The sequence below is a fragment of the Balaenoptera physalus genome, assembly GCF_965194825.1.
Source record: "Balaenoptera physalus genome assembly, chromosome: 11".
NCBI lineage: Eukaryota > Metazoa > Chordata > Mammalia > Artiodactyla > Balaenopteridae > Balaenoptera > Balaenoptera physalus.
This window is the reverse complement of record NC_138896.1, coordinates 80,770,339-80,784,358: the sequence shown is the minus strand read 5'-3', so window position 1 is coordinate 80,784,358 and position 14,020 is coordinate 80,770,339. Positions and strand designations below refer to the sequence as shown.

At 42.5% G+C, this 14,020-nt stretch overlaps 1 protein-coding gene and 1 long non-coding RNA gene across 7 annotated transcripts in view; both read right to left on the bottom strand.

The window, feature by feature from the left end:
* The window catches only part of LOC309637522 (uncharacterized protein), a 759,578-nt gene that overhangs the window by 401,096 nt on the left and 344,462 nt on the right, over nt 1–14,020 (bottom strand). The window lies entirely within an intron of this gene.
* LOC309637572 overlaps nt 5,365–14,020 on the bottom strand; it is a 64,710-nt gene continuing 56,054 nt past the window's right edge. Inside the window, exon 2 of the long non-coding RNA XR_014250669.1 lies at nt 5,365–12,865. This is a non-coding gene — a long non-coding RNA (uncharacterized lncRNA). The remainder of the gene's footprint in view (nt 12,866–14,020) is intronic.

Sequence of the window (14,020 nt, the reverse complement as noted above, 5' to 3'; positions counted from 1 at the left end):
TTTAATAAACACTTAAATAAAAACTAGATAGAGATATTGCACAGCAATCTGAATAGGAATTTTGTCTGAATGATTATAAAAGTTGTTCCTTTCATCTCATAAATTTATGTAATTAAACTAATGCCACAGTTTTCTCTTGCATGGTGCAACATGACAGAAGTGTCGAATTTTTACTCCACTGCTGGCTAATTAGGATGACGTGTGATTCTATTTCTTATTTTCAATGTTTTTTTTTTTTCTTTTAATTTTTGTGCTCAAGCTCCCCTTCCTCTTTCAAAACCTGATGTTTACATAGTTATAAATAGGCTTCCCAAGCCAGAACTTGAATGAGATTTGGGTCTACTCTCTTTTTACCCTAAATTAGTTTAGGTGTCAATAACAATTTAAAGAGAGTTAACAAAAGAAGATACAACCTGGATTCTGGAGAAAGGGCCAAGAAAGTCTGCTTCATTCAGGACTCAACTAAGTGGAACATATACTGGTTCCAGGATGAGAGAGAAGTCCAAGCATCTTTGGATTTTATTTTTATCCTCTTGGTTTGGGGAGTTTCTTTTAGAGGAAATAATAATTTTCTTCCAAAGATGACAAGATATTGTAGAAAAAGTCCAATGATCATCTGTGCTTAAGCCTACCACACACGCCACTTACACCATCTGAGACCCGGTTTCCTCATCTGTGATGTGAAGGGATTAAATGTATCCATCCATCCAGCCAGCCAGCTATCCATCCAACCACTTATCCTGCTAGTATTTCCTGAGTGCCTAGAACATTCAGGCATCCCTGAATGAAAGATAGTGTTCGGCTTCAAAGAACTGATTATCAGGGACGAGAATACTGTGGAGAGGTTAAGAGCACAATTTCTGGAATTAGATTCCCTGCTCCCCACTCTTATGAGCTGTGGACACTTTGATAAGTTCCTTTACCTCTCTAAACTGTATCTTTATATTTAAAATGAGGATATTAATATAATATCATAAGATGACTGTAAAGGTTAAACAAGATAATACCTACCAAGCACACTGCCTGGCAGAAAAATCCATATGAGCTGCTAAGTTATTATTGGTAAATGTGTTTAAATTGCTCTAATATAGCTACATAAGTGATGCTTGAGGAACACTAAGAAGGGAGCCATTAAGTCCTTCTGGGATAGACTGGAAGAGGGCAGGAGAATTTCAGAGGAGGTGATGCTGAGGTGGATTTTGTAGGATAAGTAGAATTTTACAACACAGAAAGGGAAGTAGGATAGTGAGGGCAGAGGGGGCCGTATGTGAAAATTCACAGAGAATGAACAGTAATGTTTTAAGGCTAAGTTATTGATACATGCAGGGAATGTGACTCAATCATATCAGCAAGGAGTTTTTTGTTCCTTTACATTTCTACTCCTCTCTCTTCTGTAGTTATTTTATTCATCCTAACACTAGATGCCCCTCATGGTCACAGAGCAGATGCCAACTACCAAGGTTACATGCTTCCCAAGTAACATCTAAGGAAGAAAGAAAGCCTGCTTCTGAGACCATCCAACAAGAGTCCTGGGCTTTATGATGACCAACCCACACTAGAACCAATCTCTATGGCTAGAGAAGGACAGGGGCCAATTGACTTAGGTCTGGGACATCTCAACCAATCACTGTGATAGCAGGTATGGGGTCCTCCTTTCGGCTTAGACTAATCAGGGCCACTTTTGAAACTGGACAGCCAGTCTTTGTAAACCATGTGGCTGCTACACGAAGGGGGAGAAATGGGATGGATGTAGAAATGTCGACCACATGATTCATTCCGGAACACTTTTAGGCCATGCTTTAGAGTTTGGAGTTTACACTGTGGACAACAGGCAAAGACCCACATTTCAGAAATAATTCTGGAGGCAGTTTGGGGACAAATTGTGGCAAGGAGGCCAGTTCATACCTAGTTCATCTCTTGGTTCCCTATAGAGTAAAGATCCTAACTCTCCTGGGCAAACAGGTATTCTAAGTATACACTATGACTCTCAGAAACCTCACTTCTCAGGCTGAATTTCAACTCAGAGCATTGAACTGCTCACGACCCCAAGCTGCTGATAGTAATGGGGCAATAGCTGTTATGAAATTCAATGTGTTCTGAATCACTTCAAAATCTCTGCATTCTAAGTCTTATCCTGAAAACTACTTCCAGGACACATGAGAGCCAAATGAGAGAATGTGCTAGAGGCAGCAGAGGGGAGGATATGGGAGCTAGGGCTCTAGAACTAAACAGGTTCCCTAGAAGTGACATAACCTTGAGGGTCTGACCACTCCTCTGCACAACAAAGAAGGAATAGTCCTAACCTCACCCAGTTAGCACATATTTATCAGCACTGACTATGTACCAGGCCCTGTGCTAAAGCTCAGGAGAGAAGCTACAGAGCAAACAGGTGTCACATGCTTAGCAGAGTTCCTCACAGATCCGGGGAGAGAAAAGCAAGGGACAGACCCCTCTAGGACACCAGGTGAATGGGAACCTCTGGTGACCAGGAAGACAAGCTTTGAACACCTCTCATGTTAACAATCATGAGGATTCAAGGATTTTCCACATCCTCAGAGGTCATGGCCAGAAGGCATAGTGGTCACAGATGGAGGCCACTGGCATTTATTTGCTCCCTTGGTAAAAAGAAAAAGACTCGGTGTTCCCCACTGCTCCCCTAACTCTGGAGTGATCCTAGAAATCCTTTTACTTGAAGCCCACCATCATGTCACCAAAATAGTTTCAACAACACCCAAAGAATGATCTTTCTCACTTAAGAAAATCAAAACAATCTGGATTTGTCTATCCTTTCAACTCAGGGCTGAAATGATGTATTCAGGGTAACATGTTTCGAGAGAATTTGTACAGACTCGCATTTCAAAATCAGACTAATTGCCTGCTGTGCTGTGATCACTGCAGTACTCCCTTGGTGGTGTTTCAGATGACGGCCTTGCCTCCACCCCCAAAGCTCTGATGAGAAAGCCCTGGAGATAAACCAGCCCCATGCAACATGGCATGCAGAGAGGCTTCCTTCCAGAGAAGAGTGCATCTCTGTTCAAGGGGGAGGAGGCTCGCACATACATTTTCCCCTCCAAATACTAGAGCTAGAGGGAATATGGCTTAAATTGCTATAATTTGTGATTTGGAAATGAATATGTATTTTTACTGCAGTATTCATTATACAGAGTACAACGAGTTTTGCTTAAAGCAATCCCTATATCACTTGATATGAATGTTATATTGTATTTTGCAATACACAACTTCTTGAAAAAATATTTTACGAAGAGATTAATAATGGGGAGTTTTCATGTATGCTTCTAGCACTCATTGATGGAACCAATCTATGTCCATCTTTCTCCCTGGAGCCAGTTTGACACTGGGCTGACACATTCGTGACAACGCTTTGCAAAAGAAGGCTTTCGTGCCCTACCTCATGTTTACTCTGGTTAAAGCATGGAGCCTAAAATTGAATGAGAGAACTCACGGAAAGCAGCAACCAGCTTAAGGCAACACTTTTATACCAGAGTAATGGAAGGACAATGGCATTCTCATTAGAATAAAATGACGAGATGAATCAGATGTTCCTCAAGTAGGTGCAAATCAGAACACAGGGAAAAAATTCAGGTGAGGCAATATCTAGGACTTTCCAATCGCAGCATTTGTCAGCCTCAACTTCCTTCTCTTGCTGGAACTACCTTGTCCATAGCCCCAGCTCAGGTAAGCAGTACCAGCCCCTGAGGGCTACTGGTTGGAGCAGAGGTGGCCACCGACCCAAGGTGGGCCCATTTACATCCTGGCCAGAGACCATCAAGATGGCCTGGTACAATGGGATCTGCCTGTGAGCCAAGAGGTTGTCTCCTTTCTCAGTAGAAACTGGCAAATTCTTAGAGACTTGGAGAGTGGGTGGTGAGTGGAGGGGAAGCTGCTGGTTCCCTCAGCAGCAGAGTACCAGACTGAAGACGCACTTTGTTTAAGTAACAACCCTTCTTCACTCTCAGTCTTTTGGTCAGGCTCACTGTATCCTTGCTCCAGAGGTGGGCATGTGATCTAGTCCTGGCCAGTAAGAGTCCCACAGCCCTCTGGCCATACTGATTGGTTCCAGATGGACACATGACCCAAGTCTGAGGCTTTGGTTAAAACTATTAGGAAAAGAACTTCTCTTCCACTAGGATAATGTACATCTGGGGTTTTTAGGGTTTCAGTGAGTGAAGGGAGCCTGCCTGAGCACTAAGTCAACACAGATGAAATATGGAGAGGTAGATTCTGGTTAACGTCATTTGAGATCCGGATCTAACCATTTCTGAAGCTTACAGAGCTATGGACTTTATTTTTCTTTAATTAACTAATTTATTTATTATTTTGGTTGCATTGGGTCTTTGTCGCTGTGCACGGGTTTTCTCTAGTTGCGGCACGAGGGCTTCTCATTGCGGTGGCTTCTTTTGTTGCGGAGCATGGGCTCTAGGCACATGGGCTTCAGTAGTTGTGGCTCGCAGGCTCTAGAGCGCAGGCTTGGTAGTTGTGGCTCACGGGCTTAGCTGCTCCGCAGCATGTGGAATCTTCCTGGACCAGGGCTCGAACCCATATCCCCTGCATTGGCAGGCACATTCTTAACCACTGCACCACCAGAGAAGTCCAGAGCTATGGATTTTAAACAAAAATTTTTAAACAAACTTTTAATTTTATAATAGATGTACAGATAAGTTGTAAGGATTATACAGAGAATTCCTTTATACCCCACACCCAGTTTCTCCTATTATTAACATCTCACAGTAGTATGATACATTACACTAATAAGCCAATATTAATATGTTATTAACTGAAGTCCATGCTTTATCTAGATTTCCTTAGTTTTTACTTAATGTTCCATTTTTTCTCTTCCAGCATCCTATCCAGGATACCATATTACATTTAGTCATCATGTTTCCTTAGGGTCCTCTAAAGTATGACTGTTTCTCAGACTTGCCTTGGTTTTGGTCACCTTGACAGTTGTGGGGATTACTGGTCAGATATTCTATAGAATGTTCCACAGTTGGGGTTTCTGATATTTATCCCATGATTAGACTGGGATATGGGTTTGCAGGAGAAAGACCACGTGGTAAAGTGCTATTTTCATCACATCATATCAAGGGTACATGCTATCAACTTATCTTTGTTGACTTATCATTATTGACGCTAATCTTAATCACCTCGCTGAAGTAGTATTTTTAGATTTCTCCAAAAAACAGTTACTCATTTTTCCTTTTCCATACTGCACTCTTTGGAAGAAAGTCATTTTGTGCAGCTCACACTTACTGCATGGGATGTTATGTTCCACCTCTTGTGGACAGAGTATCTACATAAATTATTTGGAATTATTCTGCATAAGAGACTTGTCTATTCTGCCTAATTTATTTATTTATTTAATCACTTCTTTATGTTAGTAGGGACTCATTTTATACTTTGACTTTTTTTGTTTTGTTTTTGTTTTTTGTATAGTGTAATCTCATTTTCAAAATTATCTGTTTGGGTATATATTATGGAACACTAACTATATGCTAGCAGTTTGATAAACATACTCTACCTAGGCCATATAATATACTCTTATATAAGTGTTTGTAATTGCATGAACAGAGCTCTGGGAAATACACACCAAAATATTGGAGAGTAGAAGTGATGTTTGAGGGAGCAAGGAAAGACCAGCTTTACTTTATACACTTCTCCATGAGTTGATTTATAATGACATGTATTATTTTATAATTTAAAAAGAAAACCATCTGAAGAAACTGAGTACCAGTCTTATTTCCATGGAAAACTTTCCATTTTCATTTTTAACTTCTCACAGAATGATTTCCTTTGGATTTGGGGCATGTGCTAATGTCCATGGTTGTCCTGTCTAAGGGATTCTTTCTTGGCTGCTACAGAGAATATTATGAGTGTTGATGCCATCCAGAAAGCAAAGGACTGTGATGCTTTCTTTTTTTCTTTTGGTTTTTAATTCAATACTTTATTTATTTTGTGGCTCAAATTGTTCCATTTTTGATCATTGTGACTTCTTCAGTTGCCTCCTGTGTCCCTTTGATATACCTCAGAACGTGTGTCTTGTCTTATGTCTTACTTTCTGGTACCATAAGATGTTCGAGGCTCATTATTGTACATTCTCTGCCTCAGTTCTAGAATTAGTCATTTCTTCAAGGAGCTCTGGTTTCTTTTATTAGAGCATGATATTAGAAACAAAAATCTGGGCATTGGGTGTAGCTATGGATTTTTTAATTACGTGAGCCAATTCATCCAACCTTCTTTTTCTTCCCTTAAGTCTACTTTATTTGAATTTTCTGCCACTTGAGATTAAAAAAATAAATTAATAGAGATACGAAAATATAAAACAGAGCTCAACCATCTCCCCTCACCTTATCAATTTCAATAAAGAACAGCCCTCATCTAAATCGTCTCTTTACACCTCAGGCAGTCTTCTCCCAATCATCTTGGTAGATGATTGGGATATGGGTTTGAGGACAGAGCCAGAGCATTACACGAGCAATGAGCTTGCTCTGCAACTTGCCTAGCTCTCTCATGCATTTCTCTCTGCTTTCGCAATCTTCTATCTCATAAGCCTGTGTTCTACATTTTGTTTTCCCCTTCCCTTATTTTGGCTATCTCGGTCCAAGCCCCTTACACCAGAGCTGGCTTGGAAATCTAGTCCAGCGTGGCACAGATGCAAACACTGCATGATTCTTGCTCTCATTTATAAGCTGGCAAGGCAGGGTGCCTGCCACACAATACAATTCATGCCACCATGTTCAGTTCCCTGAGTGAGGCCCCCATCCCTTAAAACGTTATATTCCAGGTTTCTTAAATACTTAAAAACCTTTCACTGGTGGGACCTTCTCTCACACCATCCTGTTCTTTTCCTTCATCAGACAAATTTGCAATTACATATTTATTTTTGTCTGTTTGTTCAATGCTTATACCCCTCAGTACACTATGAATTCTACCAGAGAAGAGGAGGGTGTGTCTTACTCTCTATTCTACTCCCAGTCCTACCCAGTACAATGCTTGGCACACGAAGGGCACCCATAAATATTTGCTGAATGCACATATGAGTGAGTGAATGAAAGCTCAGTCCTGGACCCATGGTCTTCTTACTATCTTAGGATCTGGAGATATGTCTTACCATGGAATATGAGAGAAAGACGTCAAGGTGACCCAGATGAGGGAGTAAATGATACCATCTAGAGTACAAGAGAGGGTCAGAACAGCTACCAGGGACAAGGCATTTGAGTGGGGCCTTGGAGATGACTGGGGTTCACCAGGCTGACGAAGGAGCAAGGCTGGGAGCTCCGGGAAGGGCTCCAGGCAGCCTGCTTGATGTGAGCAAAGATGTGGAGGTGTCACAGGGTTTGCATCAAGATGAGAGGCCTGGAATAGCCCCAGGGTGAAGGCAGTGGCGCAGGGCCTGGGTGGCAAAGATGAGCCACTGGGGAGTATATAGCGTGGAAGTAAGTATTCTGATCCGGGTTTCAGAGGATTATTCTAGCAGATGGAGGGAGGGACGGAGAACGGAGGCAGGAGGCAGGGAACCTGCCTGGGGCAGTGGTGCTGGGCCCAGCGCCCTGGGGATGGGGGGTGAGCAGGTGGGCCGAGAGTCAGCGAGTCTGCACATTCCTGAGCAGTGTTTCCTGACTGAGTTGGCACACACAAGGGCAGCTCTTGAAGCTTGCTGTGCACACCTCGCCCAACTCTGTGTTCTGTGATTTTATGCTGAAAGCTTGAATTTGACCATGGTAGGAGTAATTATGCCACAGAAATTGGCAAGCACTTGAGGCTTTTTTTTTTCTAGAAAGCCAGCATACTACTGTCAGAAAATCAGTTAGCAATTCTGGAGAAAAGAAAAGAAAAGGTATTTGTGCTTTGCAGTCTTTCCTTTCCTATTGGGTCGTTTCCTAAGTGTGTCTGTAGTGGTGGGGAATTTTGAGTAAATTGGCTGCACAAGAGATGCTTGGGCCTCATCATCATGAGAAGAAAAAATAAGGTCTGTCTTCTTAGGAAATAGGACACAATCTGAATTTAATTCACCGAGCCTGTCTGCTTAATATTTTTTTGCATTTAAATATAATTTATAACTAATAGCTTCCCTTATTCTGATAGAGAGGGAGGGGAGAAAGAGAGAAAGAGAATGGGAGAGAGAGAGGCATAGAGAGATGTAGAGAGAAAAAGAAAAAGTGAAGGAAAGGAAGAGTGAGAAAGGACAGATAAAAGAAAGAACAAGGGAAAGAAAGGAGGCAGGCAAGCCACTGTCCCCGTCACTCTGAATTATACACGGCATCACTGAAGCTCTCCAATCGTTAAAACGACACAGCAGCCACGTACGGTGAGGCCATTCTATATGCCACTTGCAGCGTATTGCTTAAACTCCAAATAATCGGTGCTATTACTATGCTCCATTTTACAGATGAGAAAACTGAGGCCAGGCCACAGAGGTAAATAGCTTGCCTCAGTCACCCTCTGAATAAGTCCAGAGTCAGGTTTGGAGGGGGAATTTGAATCGAATCTGTATAACCCCATGGCCTGCTCTCTTAGCTACTATACAGTAAGGCTTTTACTCCAAACAAAACAAAGCGGGGTTCTCAGTGAATTCATCTGAACACCCACTCTGGGCACACGGGCATTGTGAAGAATGCAGAAAAAGTGCCCGTTGTCAAGAAATGGCCCACAGTGCATCTATAGGCAAAATGAATGACAAGGTGGGAGTTTGGGGACAACACTCAAGGCCCAGCTGCTGGGAGTCCCTTGAGACTGGGCACCGTGTCTTTCCACCTTTGCACCCCTGGTACCTAGCAGGGAGCCCGGCTCAACACACGTTTACTCAGTGAACAGTGTGAACTTGTATTTACAGAATGGATTAGTCCTCAGCTGAGCCAAGGTTTGCTGTATGTGAGGAATAGAGAAGTAGCAGACTGGAGTAGACCGTCACTGGCTGCATCTATCCAGACACATTCCCAAGCCCTACAGGGACTGTTTGTCACCAGGTGCCCTTTACTTCAGATTTAAAGTCCAGATTACTGTAATGACTCCATTACCAGTGAGTTAGAAATCTTCTGATGGATTTAGATGGTTATGGACAAAGCTTGTTCACAGGAGAATCGTAAAGGAGGGTGGGTTGAGGGGTGTTTGCAAACCCTGATTCTTTGGCCAAATGGAGACAATAACTAACAGAATGGCAAAAGTAGTTATGGGTGATTTTAAGACAAATATTCCATCTGACCCATCTTTTACTCACTCTACTTCTTTGCCTTCTCTATGCAATCAGCCACCATGTCTTACGTGTTTGTAAAATATTTCCTACAGCCACCCTTTCCTTCTGTTTCCACTGCCTTGCGCTGAAATCAAGCCATGGCCTGAAGCCCACATTTTCTCAAAAGCTCCCTTAGAAATCACTAGTGCCGATCCCTTGTTAGAGAGACAGGAAAAGTGAGGCCCGTGGGATGGAAGACTTTCCTGAGATGACAGGTTAGAGCAGAGTTAGGGCCACTACCAAGCATTTTCACTCCCAAGTTTATTATTTTCACATGTATCAGCCAAGCTTCTTGACTGTAAGCCACAGAAACTGACCCTAATGATCTTAAGTGAAAGGAGATTTCATGCACGTATCTCAGAATTGCAGGAGGAGAAAGGTCAGCCTCTGAGAACAGGCAGGAGTCAAAGGAGACTTGACAACCAGGGCTACAGTCATGCTGCCACAGTCTGGTCAGGACATGCTGCCCCTGCACTGCTGTTCCTGCCACACTGCAAAGGTGATGCTCTAACCTCCAGTTGTCCCCTCCCCGGCACCAAATGTTTGAGGCAGTGCAGTGGGAAGTAGACACTAGAGAGATCGCCAGAACCAGACATTCAATGGAGCGGTGACCCTTTCTCATAGGGATATGGGCAAGAGGGGGAAGGCTATGGGAAGGGAGTGGGTGCTGGCAGTCAGAATACCAGGAAATGTTTTAAACACTGAACTTCCCCTGCGTGGGCCACCCTTTCCAAATGAAACTTCTGCCTTTGTTTTTCAAGTACACTTTGAGCCCACCTGTCAGACGACTTTACACGCCTTACGACAGGTGGCTCCAGTGGTATAAAGGTAAAACTGCGTTAACCACCATTCAAAGCCTGCTTCATGCCCTCCCCACTTTACGCTCGTCCCCAGAAGGACTGCACCATAGCTCTCCTCAAATCATATTCTCTACTTCAGTTAGGATGGTCTAATGGTTGTCACTTCTTCTCAACTTCACCTCTTTACTTGTGCTGTTCTCTTTACCTGGAATGGTCCCCCTTAGCTCCCGGCATCATCCAAATTTTACCTGTGATTCAAGGGTCAGTTCAAGTTCTACCTTTTACAAGACCTTCCTGAACAGTCTAATCAATACAGATGTCGCCTTTGAACCCTTACCTTTATCGCTCCCTTGACAATCACATACTCTCTCAAACTTTGGTGCCTGACTCAGAGAAGGCACTCAACATATATCTGCTGAATGAATGAACTGAATCTTTACTCACCCTTCACGGCCTTGCTCAACTGTCATTACCTCTTAAAAGCTTTTCCTGACCCCCAGGAAAAGCTGCTTTGAATTCCATAGTATTTTGTCTATAGCTGCACTGTAATACTTATCACCATGCCTACTCATCATTTGCTTATCAGCTTCCATTAAACCATAAGCTTTCCATGAATGAGAATTGCATCTTATTCTTTTTTGTACATATTGTATCTGGCACATACTACACCTGAGCTGTCCAATATGGTAGTCACTAGATATGTGTGGCTATTTAAATTGTTGTTAATGAAAATGAAATGGGATGGACCTAGAGTCTGTCAGACAGAGTGAAGTAAGTCAGAAAGAGAAAAACAAATACCGTATGCTAACACATATATATGGAATCTAAAAAAAATGGTTCTGAAGAACCTAGGGACAGGACAGAAATAAAGACGCAGATGCAGAGAATGGACTTGAGGACACGGGGAGGGGGAAGGGTAAGCTGGGATGAAGTGAGAGAGTGGCATGGACATATATACACTACCAAATGTAAAATAGATAGCTAGTGGGAAGCAGCCGCATAGCACGGGGAGATCAGCTCAGTGCTTTGTGACCACCTAGAAGGGTGGGATAGGGAGGGTGGGAGGGAGACACCAGAGGGAGGAGATATGGGGATATATGTATATGTATAGCTGATTCACTTTGTTATAAAGCAGAAACTAACACACCATTGTAAAGCAATTATACGCCAATAAAGATGTTAAAAAATAAATAATTAAATAATTTAAAAATGTAAAAAAAAAAGAAAATGAAATGAAATAAAAATTCAGTTCCTCACTTGCAGTAGCCACATTTTAAGTTCTCAATAGCCACAGGTGGCTAGAGGCTACAGCATTAGATAATGTAGATACAGAACATTTTCATCATCACAGAACCTTCTAATGGACAGCACTGTGCCAGGCATTCACTACATAATAAAATTAAACTTCGTTTGAGATGCATTGTGCCAAGTGTTTTACGTACATTATCTCATTTAATTCCGAGAACTATACTCAGACGGTAATAATAGGATTATCCCCATTTTAAATGAGGAAACCGAGGCACAGAAAGGTTAAATGTTTTGGCCAAAGTCATACAACTAGCAGACAGCTGGGCCAGATTTTACTATTCCCATAAGCAAATCTATACCCGTAATCACTGAATTATGTCTCTTTTGTTCAAGGAAGTACAGTGTAGTGTAAATAAAATGGACTCACAAGTCCAAATTCAAATTCTAACTCCCCCACATGCTAACTGTGAGACCTTGGAAAAGTTAATCATTTTCTCCCTAAAATGGGGAAAGGCATAGTTATTTTCCAGGGTCATTGTGAAGACTGAACGAATAATGTGTATGGTGGGCCCCATATAGTGCCCAGCACATAGTAGGTTTCCAGTGAATACTAGCCATGTTCTTACTGAATGTTTTACCTTCTAGGGTGCCAAGAAATTCTTAGTTGAGTTATAAGCACACAGTAAGCCTTGATAAGTATTATTTTAAATGATTGATTCTTACTCTGAGATATTACCCTTCGCTACTTCCCAGTATTTTTTTAATGTGACTTTTACAAATCTTTTGACTAGCTGCCCACTCAATTTATGTCCTGTTATTACTCTAACATGATGGGGGTGGAAGGTGGAAATAAATGTTGCCTTCCATAGCTAGGAAACAAGAGCTCTACCAAAAGGAAGGAAGCACCTCAGTCAATGAGAGCAGAGGAGAGTGGTAGAGTTTTAACAGGAGAATTTCAAACATCAGCATCAGAGGAGGTATAGGGCCACATTTTCTCCTAAATGACTCAGTCCCCTGGATTGCTTGAAAAAAAGCAAACCTGCTTCTTAATGACTTGACAAGAGCATGTAGTGAATAATAAATCCCACAGTTCAGTCAGGCTGTTACCATACCAACTGGAAGGCCATATGAACAAACATCTGTGAATGAATCAAATTACACAAAATCAAGAAGGAATAGATCTGCTGCAAGTTGTGTGGGTGATAAAAGAAAGGTATGGTTGGGTTTTCAAGGACAAAACACTTGGCCAATATATATGTGTGTGTGTGCATATATATAGTCTCTCCAGGCTCTTTGAATTGTTTTTTCCCTATGTGCTGTTTATTCACATCTCTGGGCCTTTGTTCCTAAATGTTTCAAGGAAAACTCTGAATTGGGAGAGTTTCAGCTGCAAGTAACAGAAAATCCACCTCAAACTTGCTTAAATAATGTCAAACTTGGCCAACATTACCAAAAGTCCAGATGTTGACTAAAACTTCAGGTTGATTTGATCTAGTGGTTCCAGCTCTGCTTTCCTGGGGTTCTCTCGGATTCCCTTTTCTCCATGCGTGTTGGCTTTATCTGCAGGCTGAAAAGGAGGGGGGCTGTCATTCTCCTGGGTCTCATATCCATGCACGGCCCTGTGGTAGATTAAACTGTTTCTCAGAAATATACAACACCCTCCCCATCACTCCCAGGAAGGGTGGACTTGATACTAAGCTTAACCATGTGATTTTCTTTAGCCAATAAAACGTTGGTAGGGGGCTTCCCTGGTGGCGCAGTGGTTGGGAATCTGCCTGCCAATGCAGGGGACACGGGTTCGAGCCCCAGTCTGGGAGGATCCCACATGCCGCGGAGCAACTAGACCTGTGAGCCACAACTACTGAGCCTGCGCGTCTGGAGCTTGTGCTCCGCAGCAAGAGAGGCTGCGATAGTGAGAGGCCCGCGCACTGCGCACCGCGATGAAGAGTGGCCCCCGCTCGCCGCAACTGGAGAAAGCCCTCGCACAGAAATGAAGACCCAACACAGCCAAAAATAAATAAATAAATAAATAAATAAAATTAAAAAAAAAAAAAAAAAACAACGTTGGTAGATGTGATGGAGCCTAGGCTTGAGATATGCTTGTGTATTTCCACTGGTGCTCTTACACCGGTGCCACTGTCTTGAGAAGAACACGTGTAGGCTAGCTTACCGGTCCTGGGATGGAATGGGAGACTTTGGTGTAGAACACAAGCTAGCTCAACTGATCCCCAGACTCTAATTAGTGAGCCCAGCCAATGTCAGGAGAACTGAATTGCAACAAGCAAGGCCTAGATCACTAAATAGATGCTTATCGCTCTCTGGTACTGAGATTGTATGGGATTTTGCCATGCATATTTTTGTGGCAATAGCTAACTGATAGAATAACACCCAGATCAGAAGAGAGAATCTCTTCTGAAATTTTTCCCATAAGATTCAGACAAAGTTGTCTCATAAACTCCCCAGAAAACCTCTCCCAGCTTCTTACTGGCCTAAGTTGGGTCACATGCCCAATTACTGGCAAGGGGGATGGGTTTACCCATTGAAAATAAGGCATTTTCCTGGAGGACAGCCTATCCCTAGCACACGGGTCACTTGGGCAAGGGATGGATATATGAATAAAATCAGAGATCTGTTTAAAGGAGGAAATGGGTGGTAAGATGGCAACACTCTCTATCCCCACCTCTCTCTGGCCTCACTTCAAGTCCTGACTCATCTATGAAAA